This window comes from Oncorhynchus keta, chromosome 5 (genome assembly GCF_023373465.1).
Source record: "Oncorhynchus keta strain PuntledgeMale-10-30-2019 chromosome 5, Oket_V2, whole genome shotgun sequence".
Taxonomy (NCBI): Eukaryota; Metazoa; Chordata; class Actinopteri; order Salmoniformes; family Salmonidae; genus Oncorhynchus; species Oncorhynchus keta.
Window position 1 is genome coordinate 36,443,518 of NC_068425.1, and position 18,743 is coordinate 36,462,260.

The 18,743-nt window shown below is 49.9% G+C and overlaps 1 pseudogene; it reads right to left on the bottom strand.

Moving 5' to 3' along the window:
* LOC127930364 (serine/threonine-protein kinase SMG1-like) overlaps positions 1-18,743 on the bottom strand; it is a 104,805-nt pseudogene that overhangs the window by 36,752 nt on the left and 49,310 nt on the right.

Genomic DNA, 18,743 nt, shown 5'->3' on the forward strand with positions numbered 1-18,743 from the left:
GTATGTAGACACCCCTGGAGAGGAGGAGAGGGTTAGGGGGGTAGTATGTAGACACCCCTGGAGAGGAGGAGAGGGTTAGGGGGGTAGTATGTAGACACCCCTGGAGAGGAGGAGAGGGTTAGGGGGGTAGTATGTAGACACCCCTGGAGAGGAGGAGAGGGTTAGGGGGGTTAGTATGTAGACACCCCTGGAGAGGAGGAGAGGGTTAGGGGGGTGTACTCACACACAGCAGTATGTAGACATCCCCTCAAATGAGTGAATTTGGCTATTTCAGCCACGCCCATTGCTGACAGGTGTATAAAACCGAGCAATCTCCATAGACAAACATTGGCAGTAGAATGAGAGGCTGGTACGCCGTACTGAAGAGCTCAGCGACTTTCAATGTGGCACCGTCATAGGATGCCACCTTTCCAACAAGTCAGTTGGTCAAACTTCTACCCTGCTAGAGCTTCCCCGGTCAACTGTGAGTGCTGTTATTGTGAAGTGGAAACGTCTAGGAGCAACAACGGCTCAGCTGAGAAGTGGTAGGCCACACAAGCTCACAGAACAGGACCGCAGAGTGCTGAAGCGCGTAGCTCTTAAGAATCGTCAGTCCTCGGTTGCAACACTCACTGCTGAGTTCCCAACTGCCTTCTGGAAGCAACATCAGCACAAGAACTGTTCGTCGAGAGCTTCATGAAATGGGTTTCCATGGCAGAGCAGCCACATACAAGCCTAAGATCACTGTGCTCAATGTGAAGCGTTGGTTGGAGTGATGTGAAGCTCGCCGACTCTGGACTCTGGAGCAGTGGAAAGGTTTTCTCTGAAGTGATGAATCACGCTTCACCATCTGTCAGTCCGATGGACGAATCTGGGTTTGGCGGATGCCAGGAGAACACGACCTGCCCCAATGCATAGTGACTACTGTAAAGTTTGGTGGAGGAGGAATAATGGGCTGGGGCTGTTTTTCATGGTTCAGGTCCCTTAGTTCCAGTGAAGGGAAATCTTAACTCTACAGCATACAATGACATTCTAGAAGATTCTGTGCTTCCAACTTTGTGGCAACAGTTTGGGGAAGTCCCTTTCCTGTTTCAGCATGACAAATCCCCCGTGCACAAAGCCAGGTCCATACAGAAATTGTTTGTCGAGACCGGTGTGGAAGAACTTGACTGGCCTGCACAGAACCCTGACCTCAACTCCATCGAACACTTCTGGGATGAATTGGACCACTGACTGCGGGCCAGGCCCAATCGCCTAACATCAGAGCCCAACCTCACTAAGGCTCTTGTGGCTAACTGGAAACAAGTCCCCGCAGCAATGTACCATCATCTAGTGGAAAGCCTTCCCAGAAGAGTGGGGGCTGTTATAGCAGCAATGTTCCAACATCTAGTGGAAAGCCTTCCCAGAAGAGTGGAGGCTGTTATAGCAGCAATGTTCCAACATCTAGCGGAAAGCCTTCCCAGAAGAGTGGAGGCTGTTATAGCAGCAATGTTCCAACATCTAGTGGAAAGCCTTCCCAGAAGAGTGGAGGCTGTTATAGCAGCAATGTCCCAACATCTAGTGGAAAGCCTTCCCAGAAGAGTGGAGGCTGTTATAGCAGCAATGTTCCAACATCTAGTGGAAAGCCTTCCCAGAAGAGTGGAGGCTGTTATAGCAGCAATGTTCCAACATCTAGTGGAAAGCCTTCCCAGAAGAGTGGAGGCTGTTATAGCAGCAATGTTCAACATCTAGTGGAAAGCCTTCCCAGAAGAGTGGAGGCTGTTATAGCAGCAATGTTCCAACATCTAGTGGAAAGCCTTCCCAGAAGAGTGGAGGCTGTTATAGCAGCAATGTTCCAACATCTAGTGGAAAGCCTTCCCAGAAGAGTGGAGGCTGTTATAGCAGCAATGTTCCAACATCTAGTGGAAAGCCTTCCCAGAAGAGTGGAGGCTGTTATAGCAGCAATGTTCCAACATCTAGTAGAAAGCCTTCCCAGAAGAGTGGAGGCTGTTATAGCAGCAATGTTCCTACATCTAGTGGAAAGCCTTCCCAGAAGAGTGGAGGCTGTTATAGCAGCAATGTTCCTACATCTAGTGGAAAGCCTTCCCAGAAGAGTGGAGGCTGTTATAGCAGCAATGTTCCAACATCTAGTAGAAAGCCTTCCCAGAAGAGTGGAGGCTGTTATAGCAGCAATGTTCCAACATCTAGTGGAAAGCCTTCCCAGAAGAGTGGAGGCTGTTATAGCAGCAATGTTCCAACATCTAGTGGAAAGCCTTCCCAGAAGAGTGGAGGCTGTTATAGCAGCAATGTTCCAACATCTAGTGGAAAGCCTTCCCAGAAGAGTGGAGGCTGTTATAGCAGCAATGTTCCAACATCTAGTGGAAAGCCTTCCCAGAAGACTGGAGGCTGTTATAGCAGCAATGTTCCAGCATCTAGTAGAAAGCCTTCCCAGAAGAGTGGGGGCTGTTATAGCAGCAATGTTCCAACATCTAGCGGAAAGCCTTCCCAGAAGACTGGAGGCTGTTATAGCAGCAATGTTCCAACATCTAGTGGAAAGCCTTCCCAGAAGAGTGGAGGCTGTTATAGCAGCAATGTCCCAACATCTAGTGGAAAGCCTTCCCAGAAGAGTGGAGGCTGTTATAGCAGCAATGTTCCAACATCTAGTGGAAAGCCTTCCCAGAAGAGTGGAGGCTGTTATAGCAGCAATGTTCCAACATCTAGTGGAAAGCCTTCCCAGAAGAGTGGAGGCTGTTATAGCAGCAATGTTCCAACATCTAGTGGAAAGCCTTCCCAGAAGAGTGGAGGCTGTTATAGCAGCAATGTTCCAACATCTAGTGGAAAGCCTTCCCAGAAGAGTGGAGGCTGTTATAGCAGCAATGTTCCAACATCTAGTGGAAAGCCTTCCCAGAAGAGTGGAGGCTGTTATAGCAGCAATGTTCCAACATCTAGTGGAAAGCCTTCCCAGAAGAGTGGAGGCTGTTATAGCAGCAATGTTCCAACATCTAGTAGAAAGCCTTCCCAGAAGAGTGGAGGCTGTTATAGCAGCAATGTTCCTACATCTAGTGGAAAGCCTTCCCAGAAGAGTGGAGGCTGTTATAGCAGCAATGTTCCTACATCTAGTGGAAAGCCTTCCCAGAAGAGTGGAGGCTGTTATAGCAGCAATGTTCCAACATCTAGTAGAAAGCCTTCCCAGAAGAGTGGAGGCTGTTATAGCAGCAATGTTCCTACATCTAGTGGAAAGCCTTCCCAGAAGAGTGGAGGCTGTTATGGCAGCAATGTTCCAACATCTAGTGGAAAGCATTCCCAGAAGAGTGGAGGCTGTTATAGCAGCAATGTTCCAACATCTAGTGGAAAGCCTTCCCAGAAGAGTGGAGGCTGTTATAGCAGCAATGTTCCAACATCTAGTGGAAAGCCTTCCCAGAAGAGTGGAGGCTGTTATAGCAGCAATGTTCCAGCATCTAGTGGAAAGCCTTCCCAGAAGAGTGGGGCTGTTATAGCAGCAATGTTCCAACATCTAGCGGAAAGCCTTCCCAGAAGACTGGAGGCTGTTATAGCAGCAATGTTCCAGCATCTAGTAGAAAGCCTTCCCAGAAGAGTGGGGGCTGTTATAGCAGCAATGTTCCAACATCTAGTGGAAAGCCTTCCCAGAAGAGTGGAGGCTGTTATAGCAGCAATGTTCCAACATCTAGTGGAAAGCCTTCCCAGAAGAGTGGAGGCTGTTATAGCAGCAATGTTCCAACATCTAGTGGAAAGCCTTCCCAGAAGAGTGGGGGCTGTTATAGCAGCAATGTTCCAACATCTAGTGGAAAGCCTTCCCAGAAGAGTGGAGGCTGTTATAGCAGCAATGTTCCAACATCTAGTGGAAAGCCTTCCCAGAAGAGTGGGGGCTGTTATAGCAGCAATGTTCCAACATCTAGCGGAAAGCCTTCCCAGAAGAGTGGAGGCTGTTATAGCAGCAATGTTCCAACATCTAGTGGAAAGCCTTCCCAGAAGAGTGGAGGCTGTTATAGCAGCAATGTTCCAACATCTAGTGGAAAGCCTTCCCAGAAGAGTGGAGGCTGTTATAGCAGCAATGTTCCAACATCTAGTGGAAAGCCTTCCCAGAAGAGTGGAGGCTGTTATAGCAGCAATGTTCCAACATCTAGTGGAAAGCCTTCCCAGAAGAGTGGAGGCTGTTATAGCAGCAATGTTCCAACATCTAGTGGAAAGCCTTCCCAGAAGAGTGGAGGCTGTTATAGCAGCAATGTTCCAACATCTAGTAGAAAGCCTTCCCAGAAGAGTGGAGGCTGTTATAGCAGCAATGTTCCTACATCTAGTGGAAAGCCTTCCCAGAAGAGTGGAGGCTGTTATAGCAGCAATGTTCCTACATCTAGTGGAAAGCCTTCCCAGAAGAGTGGAGGCTGTTATAGCAGCAATGTTCCAACATCTAGTAGAAAGCCTTCCCAGAAGAGTGGAGGCTGTTATAGCAGCAATGTTGCTACATCTAGTGGAAAGCCTTCCCAGAAGAGTGGAGGCTGTTATGGCAGCAATGTTCCAACATCTAGTGGAAAGCCTTCCCAGAAGAGTGGAGGCTGTTATAGCAGCAATGTTCCAACATCTAGTGGAAAGCCTTCCCAGAAGAGTGGAGGCTGTTATAGCAGCAATGTTCCAACATCTAGTGGAAAGCCTTCCCAGAAGAGTGGAGGCTGTTATAGCAGCAATGTTCCAGCATCTAGTGGAAAGCCTTCCCAGAAGAGTGGGGGCTGTTATAGCAGCAATGTTCCAACATCTAGCGGAAAGCCTTCCCAGAAGACTGGAGGCTGTTATAGCAGCAATGTTCCAGCATCTAGTAGAAAGCCTTCCCAGAAGAGTGGGGGCTGTTATAGCAGCAATGTTCCAACATCTAGCGGAAAGCCTTCCCAGAAGAGTGGAGGCTGTTATAGCAGCAATGTTCCAACATCTAGTGGAAAGCCTTCCCAGAAGAGTGGAGGCTGTTATAGCAGCAATGTTCCAACATCTAGTGGAAAGCCTTCCCAGAAGAGTGGGGGCTGTTATAGCAGCAATGTTCCAACATCTAGTGGAAAGCCTTCCCAGAAGAGTGGAGGCTGTTATAGCAGCAATGTTCCAACATCTAGTAGAAAGCCTTCCCAGAAGAGTGGGGCTGTTATAGCAGCAATGTTCCAACATCTAGCGGAAAGCCTTCCCAGAAGAGTGGAGGCTGTTATAGCAGCAATGTTCCAACATCTAGTGGAAAGCCTTCCCAGAAGAGTGGAGGCTGTTATAGCAGCAATGTTCCAACATCTAGCGGAAAGCCTTCCCAGAAGAGTGGAGGCTGTTATAGCAGCAATGTTCCAACATCTAGTGGAAAGCCTTCCCAGAAGAGTGGAGGCTGTTATAGCAGCAATGTTCCAACATCTAGTGGAAAGCCTTCCCAGAAGAGTGGAGGCTGTTATAGCAGCAAAGGGGGGGACCATGATGTTGGAATGAGATGTTAGACGAGCAGGTGTCCACATACTGTTGGTCATTTAGAGTACGCTGAGTGTGTTCTCCAGGGCAGAGCAGCAGTGTAGATGCAGGCTGGCGAGGGTCTGTGTGTGTGTGTGTGTGTGTGTACCTCCTGTCCGCTCAGTGTGTTCTCCAGGGCAGAGCAGCAGTATAGCTGCAGGGTGGCCAGAGTGGGCAGGCCGTCAGAGAGGGTGAGGGTGGAGAGGCGGAGGGGACCCAGAGAGATCCGACCCGTCTGCTTCAGATAACGGACCAGGGTACTGTAAACACACACACACAGAACCCGCAGTCAGTCCAACAGAACTCAGCTCAACCTAAATGGTTCCCTATATAGTGCACTCCTTTTGACCAGGGCCCATAGAGCAGCACAGACAGAACCCGCAGTCAGTCCAACAGAACTCAGCTCAATCTAAATGGTTCCCTATATAGTGCACTCCTTTTGACCAGGGCCCATAGAGCAGCACAGACAGAACCGGCAGTCAGTCCAACAGAACTCAGCTCAATCTAAATGGTTCCCTATATAGTGCACTCCTTTTGACCAGGGCCCATAGAGCAGCACAGACAGAACCCGCAGTCAGTCCAACAGAACTCAGCTCAATCTAAATGGAACGTGGAAGACATCATGGAAGAGCTCAATGAAATACTGGTGTCTACTCGCTCTCCCATTGGATGACAGAGCCAGAGGTCCCCGCCCATCTCTCACCTCCTCCAATGGGGTTTTGAGAAGGAGACGAGGTAATTGCGATTGAGATCTTCCCAAAGTGTTCCACAATCCAGCAGGTTTTTGTTCCTACCCAGCACTAACACATTAATACAGGATTCAACTAAAAGTGATCTCCAAGATCCAATGAGAGACTCACTCCGAGGTGGGCATGGCCTTCTGTTCCTGCTCGTGATTGGCCGTTGTCATGGCAGCCACAGCGCTCCGCAGCAGCTGCACCTCAATGGCCTTCTGCAGTTCTGAGGGGTCCGGACTCAACACTGCCGGGAGGAGACGCTTCAGGTCTACACACACACACAGACACACACACAGACACAGACACGTTAGAAAAACACACACCATTAAGACACACACCTCGAAGGAGTCTAGACTCAAAACTGATGGGGGAAGGCTCAGACACCCTCCTAACTAGTTTATTATTTGAGCAGGTAGAGATGAGCAGGCCTTAGTCCTCTCTCTCCCCTCCTACCTACTTTATTCTTGGAGCAGGTAGAGTTGAGCAGGCCTTAGTCCTCTCTCTCTCTCTCTCTCCCCCTCCTACCTAGTTTATTCTTAGAGCAAGTAGAGTTGACCAGGCCTTAGTCCTCTCTCTCCTCCTACCTAGTTTATTCTTAGAGCAAGTAGAGTTGAGCAGGCCTTAGTCCTCTCTCTCCCTCCTACCTAGTTTATTCTTAGAGCAGGTAGAGTTGAGCAGGCCTTAGTCCCTCTCTCTCTCTCCCTCCTACCTAGTTTATTCTTAGAGCAAGTAGAGTTGACCAGGCCTTAGTCCTCTCTCTCTCTCTCCCCTCCTACCTAGTTTATTCTTAGAGCAAGTAGAGTTGACCAGGCCTTAGTCCTCTCTCTCCCTCCTACCTAGTTTATTCTTAGAGCAAGTAGAGTTGAGCAGGCCTTAGTCCTCTCTCTCCCTCCTACCTAGTTTATTCTTAGAGCAGGTAGAGTTGAGCAGGCCTTAGTCCCCTCTCTCTCTCTCCTCCTACCTAGTTTATTCTTAGAGCAAGTAGAGTTGACCAGGCCTTAGTCCTCTCTCTCTCTCTCTCCCTCCCTCCTACCTAGTTTATTCTTAGAGCAAGTAGAGTTGACCAGGCCTTAGTCCTCTCTCTCTCTCTCTCCCTCCTACCTAGTTTATTCTTTGAGCAGGTGGAGTTGACCAGGCCTTAGTCCTCTCTCTCCCTCCTACCTAGTTTATTCTTAGAGCAAGTAAAGTTGAGCAGGCCTTAGTCCTCTCTCTCTCTCTCCCTCCTACCTAGTTTATTCTTAGAGCAAGTAGAGTTGAGCAGGCCTTTAGTCCTCTCTCTCTCTCCTACCTAGTTTATTCTTAGAGCAGGTAGAGTTGAGCAGGCCTTAGTCCCTCTCTCTCTCTCTCCTCCTACCTAGTTTATTCTTAGAGCAAGTAGAGTTGACCAGGCCTTAGTCCTCTCTCTCTCTCTCTCCCTCCCTCCTACCTAGTTTATTCTTAGAGCAAGTAGAGTTGACCAGGCCTTAGTCCTCTCTCTCTCTCTCCCTCCTACCTAGTTTATTCTTTGAGCAGGTGGAGTTGACCAGGCCTTAGTCCTCTCTCTCCCTCCTACCTAGTTTATTCTTAGAGCAAGTAAAGTTGAGCAGGCCTTAGTCCTCTCTCTCTCTCTCCCTCCTACCTAGTTTATTCTTAGAGCAAGTAGAGTTGAGCAGGCCTTTAGTCCTCTCTCTCTCTCCTACCTAGTTTATTCTTAGAGCAAGTAGAGTTGAGCAGGCCTTTAGTCCTCTCTCTCTCTCTCCCTCCTACCTAGTTTATTCTTAGAGCAAGTAGAGTTGAGCAGGCCTTAGTCCTCTCTCTCTCCTACCTAGTTTATTCTTAGAGCAAGTAGAGTTGAGCAGGCCTTAGTCCTCTCTCTCCCCTCCTAACTAGTTTATTCTTGGAGCAGGTGGAGTTGAGCAGGCCTTAGTCCTCTCTCTCTCCCTCCTACCTAGTTTGTCCTTGGAGCAGGTGGAGTTGAGCAGGCCTTAGTCCTCCCTCTCCCTCCTACCTAGTTTGTCCTTGGAGCCAGTAGAGGTGGAGTTGAGCAGGCCGTAGTCGTCTCTCTCCCCCGCCAGGAGCTCCAGCTGAGCACGGCATTCTGGGAAGTCTCCGTCCTCGAAGCAGCTCAGTGCCCGTACGTAGTTGAAGTCTGTCTTCAGGTGCACGCTCGCCGCGGCAGGGTTACCAGGGTTCTTCTTGAGGGCGTGCACGCTGGCCTGCCACTCCTGCACCGAGGACCAATCGCCGAGGGCCACATAGCACTGGCATGCCTTATTGGCAAGGAGGTTGAGCACCTCGGAGGAACACTCGTTGGACTTGAGGAGAACCGTCTTCCTGCCGTCACCTGAAGGAGAGAGAGAGGGAGAGGCAGAAGGAGAGAGAGAGTGGAGAGGCAGAAGGAGAGAGAGAGGGAGAGGCAGAAGGAGAGAGAGGGGGAGAGGCAGAAGGAGAGAGGGGGAGAGGCAGAAGGAGAGAGAGAGTGGAGAGGCAGAAGGAGAGAGAGTGGAGAGGCAGAAGGAGAGAGAGTGGAGAGGCAGAAGGAGAGAGAGAGGGGAGAGGCAGAAGGAGAGAGAGGGGAGAGGCAGAAGGAGAGAGAGAGGGGAGAGGCAGAAGGAGAGAGAGGGGAGAGGCAGAAGGAGAGAGAGAGGGGAGAGGCAGAAGGAGAGAGAGAGGGGAGAGGCGGAAGGAGAAGAGAGGAGGAAGGAGAAGAGAGGAAAGGGGAGAAGGGGAGAGGCGGAAGGAGAGAGAGAAGAAAGGGGGAGGAGGAGAGAGAGAGAGAGGGGAGAAGCAGAAGAAGAGAGGAAAGGGGGAGGAGGAGAGAGAGGAGGGGAGAAGCAGAAGAAGAAGAGAGGAGAGGAAAGGGGAGGAGGAGAGAGAGGAGGGGAGAAGCAGAAGAAGAAGAGAGGAGAGAGAAAGGGAGAGGAGGGAGAGAGAGGAGGGGGAGAAGCAGAAGAAGAAGAGAGGAGAGGAAAGGGGGAGGAGAGAGAGGAGGGGAGAGGCAGAAGGAGAAGAGAGGAAAGGGGGAGGAGGAGAGAGGCAGAAGAAGAAGAGAGGAGAGGAGAGGAAAGGGGAGGAGAGAGAGAGGGGGAGAAGCAGAAGAAGAAGAGAGGAGAGGAAAGGGGGAGGAGAGAGAGGAGGGGAGAGGCAGAAGGAGAAGAGAGGAAAGGGGGAGGAGGAGAGAGGCAGAAGAAGAGAGGAGAGGAAAGGGGGAGGAGAGAGAGAGAGAGGAGGGGAGAGGAAAGGGGGAGGAGGAGAGAGGAGGGGAGAAGCAGAAGAAGAAGAGAGGAGAGGAAAGGGGAGGAGAGAGGAGGGGAGAAGCAGAAGAAGAAGAGAGGAGAGGAAAGGGGGAGGAGAGAGAGGGGAACACCTGGTTATTATCAGCTATTCCACGTTCTCACCGTTGTGTTTGTGGCTGGCTGTGTTAGAGCTGTGTCTCTCACTGTTGTGTTTGGGGCTGGCTGTGTTAGAGCTGTGTGTCTCTCATCGTTGTGTTTGGGGCAGGCTGTGTTAGAGCTGTGTGTCTCTCACCGTTGCAAGTGTGTTTGGGGCTGGCTGTGTTAGAGCTGTGTGTCTCTCATCGTTGTGTTTGGGGCTGGCTGTGTTAGAGCTGTGTCTCACCGTTGTGTTTGGGGCTGGCTGTGTTAGAGCTGTGTGTCTCACTGTTGCCAGTGTGTTTGGGGCAGGCTGTGTTAGAGCTGTGTGTGTCTCACCGTTGTCAGTGTGTTTGGGGCTGGCTGTGTTAGAGCTGTGTCTCACCATTGCCAGTGTGTTTGGGGCTGGCTGTGTTAGAGCTGTGTCTCACCATTGCCAGTGTGTTTGGGGCTGGCTGTGTTAGAGCTGTGTCTCACCGTTGCCGTTGTGTTTGGGGCTGGCTGTGTTAGAGCTGTTGGCTCCGCCCAGTTTGAGGAGTGAGCGGTGAAGCCCTTAATGGAACAGTCCATCCCCGTCACGGCACACAGCTGTTCCTGGTACTCCACTGCAGCCTTCTCAAACCTAGAGAGAGAGGTATGGGTCACTATATGGTATTTACAGAGAGAGGTATGGGTCACTATATGGTATTTACAGAGAGAGGTATGGGTCACTATATGGTATTTACAGAGAGAGGTATGGGTTACTATAGGGTATTTACAGAGAGAGGTATGGGTTACTATAGGGTATTTACAGAGAGAGGTATGGGTCACTATAGGGTATTAACAGAGAGAGGTATGGGTCACTATAGGGTATTTACAGAGAGAGGTATGGGTCACTATATGGTATTTACAGAGAGAGGTATGGGTTACTATAGGGTATTTACAGAGAGAGTATGGGTTACTATAGGGTATTTACAGAGAGAGGTATGGGTCACTATAGGGTATTAACAGAGAGAGGTATGGGTCACTATATGGTATTTACAGAGAGAGGTATGGGTCACTATATGGTATTTACAGAGAGAGGTATGGGTCACTATATGGTATTTACAGAGAGAGGTATGGGTCACTATAGGGTATTAACAGAGAGAGGTATGGGTCACTATAGGGTATTTACAGAGAGAGGTATGGGCTACTATATGGTCTTGACAGAGAGAGGTATGGGTTACTATAGGGTATTTACAGAGAGAGGTATGGTTCACTATATGGTATTTACAGAGAGAGGTATGGGTTACTATAGGGTATTTACAGAGAGGTATGGGTCACTATATGGTATTAACAGAGAGAGTATGGGTCACTATAGGGTATTTACAGAGAGAGGTATGGGTCACTATATGGTATTTACAGAGAGAGGTATGGGTTACTATAGGGTATTTACAGAGAGAGGTATGGGTTACTATATGGTCTTGACAGAGAGAGAGGTAATGGTTACTATAGGGTATTTACAGAGAGGTATGGGCTACTATATGGTCTTGACAGAGAGAGGTATGGGCTACTATATGGTCTTGACAGAGAGAGAGGTATGGGCTACTATATGGTCTTGACAGAGAGAGAGGTATGGGTCACTATATGGTATTTACAGAGAGAGGTATGGGTTACTATAGGGTATTTACAGAGAGAGGTATGGGTTACTATAGGGTATTTACAGAGAGAGGTATGGGTTACTATAGGGTATTTACAGAGAGAGGTATGGGTCACTATAGGGTATTTACAGAGAGAGGTATGGGTCACTATATGGTATTTACAGAGAGAGGTATGGGTTACTATAGGGTATTAACAGAGAGGTATGGGTCACTATAGGGTATTTACAGAGAGAGGTATGGGTCACTATAGGGTATTTACAGAGAGAGGTATGGGTCACTATATGGTATTTACAGAGAGAGGTATGGGTTACTATAGGGTATTAACAGAGAGGTATGGGTTACTATAGGGTATTAACAGAGAGGTATGGGTCACTATAGGGTATTTACAGAGAGAGGTATGGGCTACTATATGGTCTTGACAGAGAGAGGTATGGGTTACTATAGGGTATTTACAGAGAGAGTATGGTTCACTATATGGTATTTACAGAGAGAGGTATGGGTTACTATAGGGTATTTACAGAGAGAGGTATGGGTTACTATAGGGTATTTACAGAGAGAGGTATGGGTTACTATAGGGTATTTACAGAGAGAGGTATGGGTCACTATAGGGTATTTACAGAGAGAGGTATGGGTCACTATAGGGTATTTACAGAGAGAGGTATGGGTCACTATAGGGTATTTACAGAGAGAGGTATGGGTCACTATATGGTATTTACAGAGAGAGGTATGGGTTACTATAGGGTATTAACAGAGAGGTATGGGTCACTATAGGGTATTTACAGAGAGAGGTATGGGTCACTATAGGGTATTTACAGAGAGAGGTATGGGTCACTATATGGTATTTACAGAGAGAGGTATGGGTTACTATAGGGTATTAACAGAGAGGTATGGGTCACTATAGGGTATTTACAGAGAGAGGTATGGGCTACTATATGGTCTTGACAGAGAGAGGTATGGGTTACTATAGGGTATTTACAGAGAGAGGTATGGTTCACTATATGGTATTTACAGAGAGAGGTATGGGTTACTATAGGGTATTTACAGAGAGAGGTATGGGTCACTATATGGTATTTACAGAGAGAGGTATGGGTCACTATATGGTATTTACAGAGAGAGGTATGGGTTACTATAGGGTATTTACAGAGAGAGGTATGGGTTACTATAGGGTATTTACAGAGAGAGGTATGGGCCACTATAGGGTATTTACAGAGAGAGGTATGGGTTACTATATGGTCTTGACAGAGAGAGAGGTATGGGCTACTCTATGGTCTTGACAGAGAGAGGGGTATGGGCTACTCTATGGTCTTGACAGAGAGAGGTATGGGCTACTATATGGTCTTGACAGAGAGAGAGGTATGGGCTACTATATGGTCTTGACAGAGAGGTATGGGTCACTATAGGGTATTTACAGAGAGAGAGGTATGGGCTACTATATGGTCTTGACAGAGAGAGGTATGGGTTACTATATGGTCTTGACAGAGAGAGAGGTATGGGCTACTATATGGTCTTGACAGAGAGGTATGGGTCACTATAGGGTATTTACAGAGAGAGAGGTATGGGCTACTATATGGTCTTGACAGAGAGAGCTATGGGCTACTATATGGTCTTGACAGAGAGAGAGGTAATGGTTACTATAGGGTATTTACAGAGAGGTATGGGCTACTATATGGTCTTGACAGAGAGAGAGGTATGGGTTACTATATGGTCTTGACAGAGAGAGGTATGGGTCACTATATGGTCTTGACAGAGAGAGGTATGGGCTACTATAGGGTATTTACAGAGAGGTATGGGCTACTATATGGTATTGACAGAGAGAGGTATGGGCTACTATATGGTCTTGACAGAGAGAGAGGTATGGGTTACTATATGGTATTGACAGAGAGAGGTATGGGCTACTATATGGTCTTGACAGAGAGAGAGGTATGGGTTACTATATGGTATTTACAGAGAGAGGTATGGGCTACTATATGGTCTTGACAGAGAGAGGTATGGGCTACTATATGGTCTTGACAGAGAGAGGTATGGGCTACTATATGGTCTTGACAGAGAGAGAGGTATGGGTTACTATATGGTATTTACAGAGAGAGGTATGGGCTACTATATGGTCTTGACAGAGAGAGGTATGGGTTACTATATGGTCTTGACAGAGAGAGGTATGGGCTACTATATGGTCTTGACAGAGAGAGGTATGGGCTACTATATGGTCTTGACAGAGAGAGGTATGGGCTACTATATGGTCTTGACAGAGAGAGGTATGGGCTACTATATGGTCTTGACAGAGAGAGGTATGGGTTACTGTATGGTATTTACAGAGAGAGGTATGGGCTACTATATGGTCTTGACAGAGAGAGGTATGGGCTATTATATGGTTTTGACAGAGAGAGGTATGGGTTACTATATGGTCTGAACATACCATTTAACAGCATCTATAACCAGCCATGACATCATAGAGCAACATTCCAGTTGTAACCAGCCATGACATCATAGAGCAACATTCCAGTTGTAACCATCCATGACATCATAGAGCAGCATTCTAGTTGTAACCAGCCAAGACATCATAGAGTAACATTCCAGTTGTAACCATCCATGACATCATAGAGCAACATTCCAGTTATAACCATCCATGACATCATAGAGCAACATTCTAGGTGTAACCATCCATGACATCATAGAGCAACATTCCAGTTGTAACCAGCCATGACATCATAGAGCAACATTCTAGGTGTAACCAGCCATGACATCATAGAGCAACATTCCAGTTATAACCATCCATGACATCACAGAGCAACATTCCAGTTGTAACCATGGTGAGGCTGTATAGTGTTTGTTTATATTTTAGGTTCTGATGGGAACTAAGATCATGAGGCATTCAGAAAGTTAAATCTGTCAAGAATTGCCCCTTAAATACACTAAGCTTGGCCTCCACTTGACACACAACACACACACAGGGGTGGTTTTCCTTACCGCCCCTCAGCCTGTAGTGCCACAGAGCTGACCCAAGCCAGACTCTTGCCAGTGTTGGTGAGACTCCAGGCAGCTAAACCCTGGATAGCCTCAGGACAGTGAAGTTCACACAGAGCCTCTACCAGCATCACCAGAGGAGCCTCCAACTCTGGACCCTACAGAGAGGAGACATGGGGGCCAGTTACAGATGACCAGAGGAGACCTGGGGGTCAGTTACAGATGACCAGAGGAGACCTGGGGGTCAGTTACAGATGACCAGTAGAGACCTGGACCCTACAGAGAGGAGACATGGGGTCAGTTACAGATGACCAGAGGAGACCTGGGGGTCAGTTACAGATGACCAGTAGAGACCTGGACCCTACAGAGAGGAGACCTGGACCCTACAGAGAGGAGACATGGGGGTCAGTTACAGATGACCAGAGGAGACCTGGGGGTCAGTTACAGGTGACCAGTAGAGACATGGACCCTACAGAGAGGAGACATGGACCCTACAGAGAGGAGAAATGGGGGTTAGTTACAGGTGACCAGTAGGACCTGGACCCTACAGAGAGGAGACAATGGGGGTCAGTTACAGGTGACCAGTAGAGACCTGGACCCTACAGAGAGGAGACATGGACCCTACAGAGAGGAGACACGGGGGTCAGTTACAGGTGACCAGTAGAGACCTGGACCCTACAGAGAGGAGACATGGGGTCAGTTACAGGTGACCAGTAGAGACCTGGACCCTACAGAGAGGAGACACGGGGGTTAGTTACAGATGACCAGTAGAGACCTGGACCCTACAGAGAGGAGACATGGGGGTCAGTTACAGATGACCAGAGGAGACCTGGGGGTCAGTTACAGATGACCAGTAGAGACCTGGACCCTACAGAGAGGAGACCTGGACCCTACAGAGAGGAGACATGGGGGTCAGTTACAGATGACCAGAGGAGACCTGGGGGTCAGTTACAGGTGACCAGTAGAGACATGGACCCTACAGAGAGGAGACATGGACCCTACAGAGAGGAGAAATGGGGGTTAGTTACAGGTGACCAGTAGGACCTGGACCCTACAGAGAGGAGACAATGGGGGTCAGTTACAGGTGACCAGTAGAGACCTGGACCCTACAGAGAGGAGACATGGACCCTACAGAGAGGAGACACGGGGGTCAGTTACAGGTGACCAGTAGAGACCTGGACCCTACAGAGAGGAGACATGGGGGTCAGTTACAGGTGACCAGTAGAGACCTGGACCCTACAGAGAGGAGACACGGGGTTAGTTACAGGTGACCAGTAGAGACCTGGACCCTACAGAGAGGAGACATGGGGGTCAGTTACAGGTGACCAGTAGAGACCTGGACCCTACAGAGAGGAGACATGGGGGTCAGTTACAGGTGACCAGTAGAGACCTGGACCCTACAGAGAGGAGACATGGACCCTACAGAGAGGAGAAATGGGGGTTAGTTACAGGTGACCAGTAGAGACCTGGACCCTACAGAGAGGAGACAATGGGGGTCAGTTACAGGTGACCAGTAGAGACCTGGACCCTACAGAGAGGAGACATGGGGGTCAGTTACAGGTGACCAGTAGAGACATGGACCCTACAGAGAGGAGACATGGACCCTACAGAGAGGAGAAATGGGGGTTAGTTACAGGTGACCAGTAGAGACCTGGACCCTACAGAGAGGAGACAATGGGGGTCAGTTACAGGTGACCAGTAGAGACCTGGACCCTACAGAGAGGAGACATGGACCCTACAGAGAGGAGACCTGGACCCTACAGAGAGGAGACATGGACCCTACAGAGAGGAGACATGGGGGGTCAGTTACAGATGACCAGAGGAGACATGGGGGTCAGTTACAGATGACCAGAGGAGACATGGGGGGTCAGTTACAGGTGACCAGAGGAGACATGGGGGGTCAGTTACAGGTGACCAGTAGAGACCTGGACCCTACAGAGAGGAGACATGGACCCTACAGAGAGGAGACATGGGGGTCAGTTACAGATGACCAGAGGAGACATGGGGGGTCAGTTACAGGTGACCAGAGGAGACATGGGGGGTCAGTTACAGGTGACCAGTAGAGACCTGGACCCTACAGAGAGGAGACCTGGACCCTACAGAGAGGAGACATGGGGGTCAGTTACAGGTGACCAGTAGAGACCTGGACCCTACAGAGAGGAGACCTGGACCCTACAGAGAGGAGACATGGGGGTCAGTTACAGGTGACCAGTAGAGACCTGGACCCTACAGAGAGGAGACCTGGACCCTACAGAGAGGAGACATGGGGGTCAGTTACAGATGACCAGTAGAGACCTGGACCCTACAGAGAGGAGACACGGGGGTCAGTTACAGGTGACCAGTAGAGACCTGGACCCTACAGAGAGGAGACCTGGGGGTCAGTTACAGGTGACCAGTAGAGACCTGGACCCTACAGAGAGGAGACCTGGACCCTACAGAGAGGAGACATGGGGGTCAGTTACAGATGACCAGAGGAGACATGGGGGTCAGTTACAGATGACCAGAGGAGACATGGGGGTCAGTTACAGGTGATGTATTTAGTAACTTCAGGTAAAGGGGTCGTGGTTGAAAACAGTTGACTGACTGTTGGAACAAGGTAATGCTGAGTGTGTTTCCCTGTGTGGTCAAGTACACTAGGTTCAGTTGGGGCTCTGGTCAAAAGTAGTGCACTATATAGGGAATAGGGTGTGGTTTAGGACACAGTCCTGGGACTGTGCGTCTCTCCTCCCGTTACCAGAGTGCTGCTGTTCTGGATCTCAGTCAGCAGGTCCAAGCCGTGGCGCACGGTGACTGCTGGTTGGCCGGACAGAAGCCCCACCCTCATCAGGGCCAGGCGGATACGAGTCAGCCAATCCTGGCAGGTCTGACGGTTGGTATAGAAGAATGTTCTGATACCCTGGATACAGAGGGAAGGAGAGAGAGAAAAACATAGTTAACATTAGGAGCTGGGGGCAACTTGGGGCTGTGTGTGCACGCGTGCACCTTGGGTGGTGTGGTCAGCACGTAGGAGCTGTACATCAGTATCTCATAGTGTAGGTGTGTGTGTGTGTGTGTGGTGTGTGTGTGTGTGTGTGTGTGTGTGTGTGTGTGTGTGTGTGTGTGTGTGTGTGTGTACCTTGGGTGGAGCGGTCAGAGTGTTGGCACAGCCCTCGTGGCGTTGTACATCAGTTTCTCACAGTGTAGGTGTGTAGGTGTGTGTGTGTAGGTGTGTGTGTGTAGGTGTGTGTGTAGGTGTGTGTACCTTGGGTGGAGCGGTCAGAGCGTTGGCACAGCCCTCATAGGCGTTGTACATCAGTTTCTCCAGGTTTTCCAGGAACTGCAAGAGCAGCGCCAGACGCAGCTGGTTGCTATGGTGACCGTCGTCTGTGTCGCCGCCGCTCCATTGGCTGAGCTCCTGTTCAGTGTTCAGACTGTGGGCCGCCAGGCTGCGGATTATACCTGGAGAGGAGGGAGGAGAGGAGGAGAGGAGGGAGGAGGAGAGAAGGGGAGAGAGGAGAGGAGGGAGGAGGAGCGAGGGAGGAGAGAGGAGGAGGAGGGGAGGGAGGAGAGAGGGAAGGAAGGGAGGAGGGAAGAGGAGAGGAGGAGAGGGAGGGGAGGGAGGAGAGGGGAGGAGAGAGGGAAGGAAGGGAGGAGAGGAGAGAAGAGGAGAGAGGGAAGAGGAGAGGAGGAGAGGGAGGGGAGGGAGGAGAGGGGAGGAGAGAGGGGAGAGGGAGGAGGAGAGAGGGGGAGGAGAGAGGAGCGAGAGAGGAGCGAGAGAGGAGAGAGAGAGGAGCGAGGGGAGCGAGAGGGGAGCGAGAGAGGAGCGAGAGAGGAGCGAGAGAGGAGCGAGAGGGGAGGGAGGAGAGAGGGGAGGAGAGGGGAGGGAGGAGAGAGGGGAGGAGAGGGGAGGGAGGAGAGGGAGAGGAGAGAGGGGAGAGAGGAGAGGGGAGAGGGAGGAGAGAGGGAAGAGGAGGGAGGGAGGAGAGAGGGAGGGAAGGGAGGAGAGAGGGAGGAGAGAGGGGAGGAGAGAGGGAGGAGAGAAGGAGGAGAGAAGGAGGAGAGAAGGAGGAGAGAAGGATGGATATGTTCTTGAAAGAGGCAACATGTAAATCCAGAAAGTGTATAGGATGGAATAGGGGGATAAATATACTTTCAAATGACTCAAACCAACTGGAAACTGTGTAGAAATGATAATGGACCTGCATTTGGTACAGTTTCATGACTGTGTCCAGCTGGCTCACAGACTTATCACCGATCTGAGAGCTAGACAGTCAGGGAGCATTGGAAATTCCCAAAACCATTTTGAAAGTGAAAGAAATAACGTTTTCAGTGTGGCCCTCCTGAACTTTCTGAAAAGTAAATGTGGCTCACAGGGAAGACTGAGTTTAAACCAGGGGTGTCAAGGGTCTAACTGGCAGGACATGGGCGCTACAGGGGAGGAGCTACAGGGGAGGAGCTACAGGGGAGGAGCTACAGGGGAGGAGCTACAGGGGAGGAGCTACAGGGGAGGAGCTACAGGGGGAGGAGCTACAGGGGAGGAGCTACAGGGGAGGAGCTACAGGGGAGGAGCTACAGGGGAGGAGCTACATGGGGAGGAGCTACATGGGGCGGAGCTACAGGGGTTCAGAAATGCAAAGAACAGCCCCTCTCCAGGC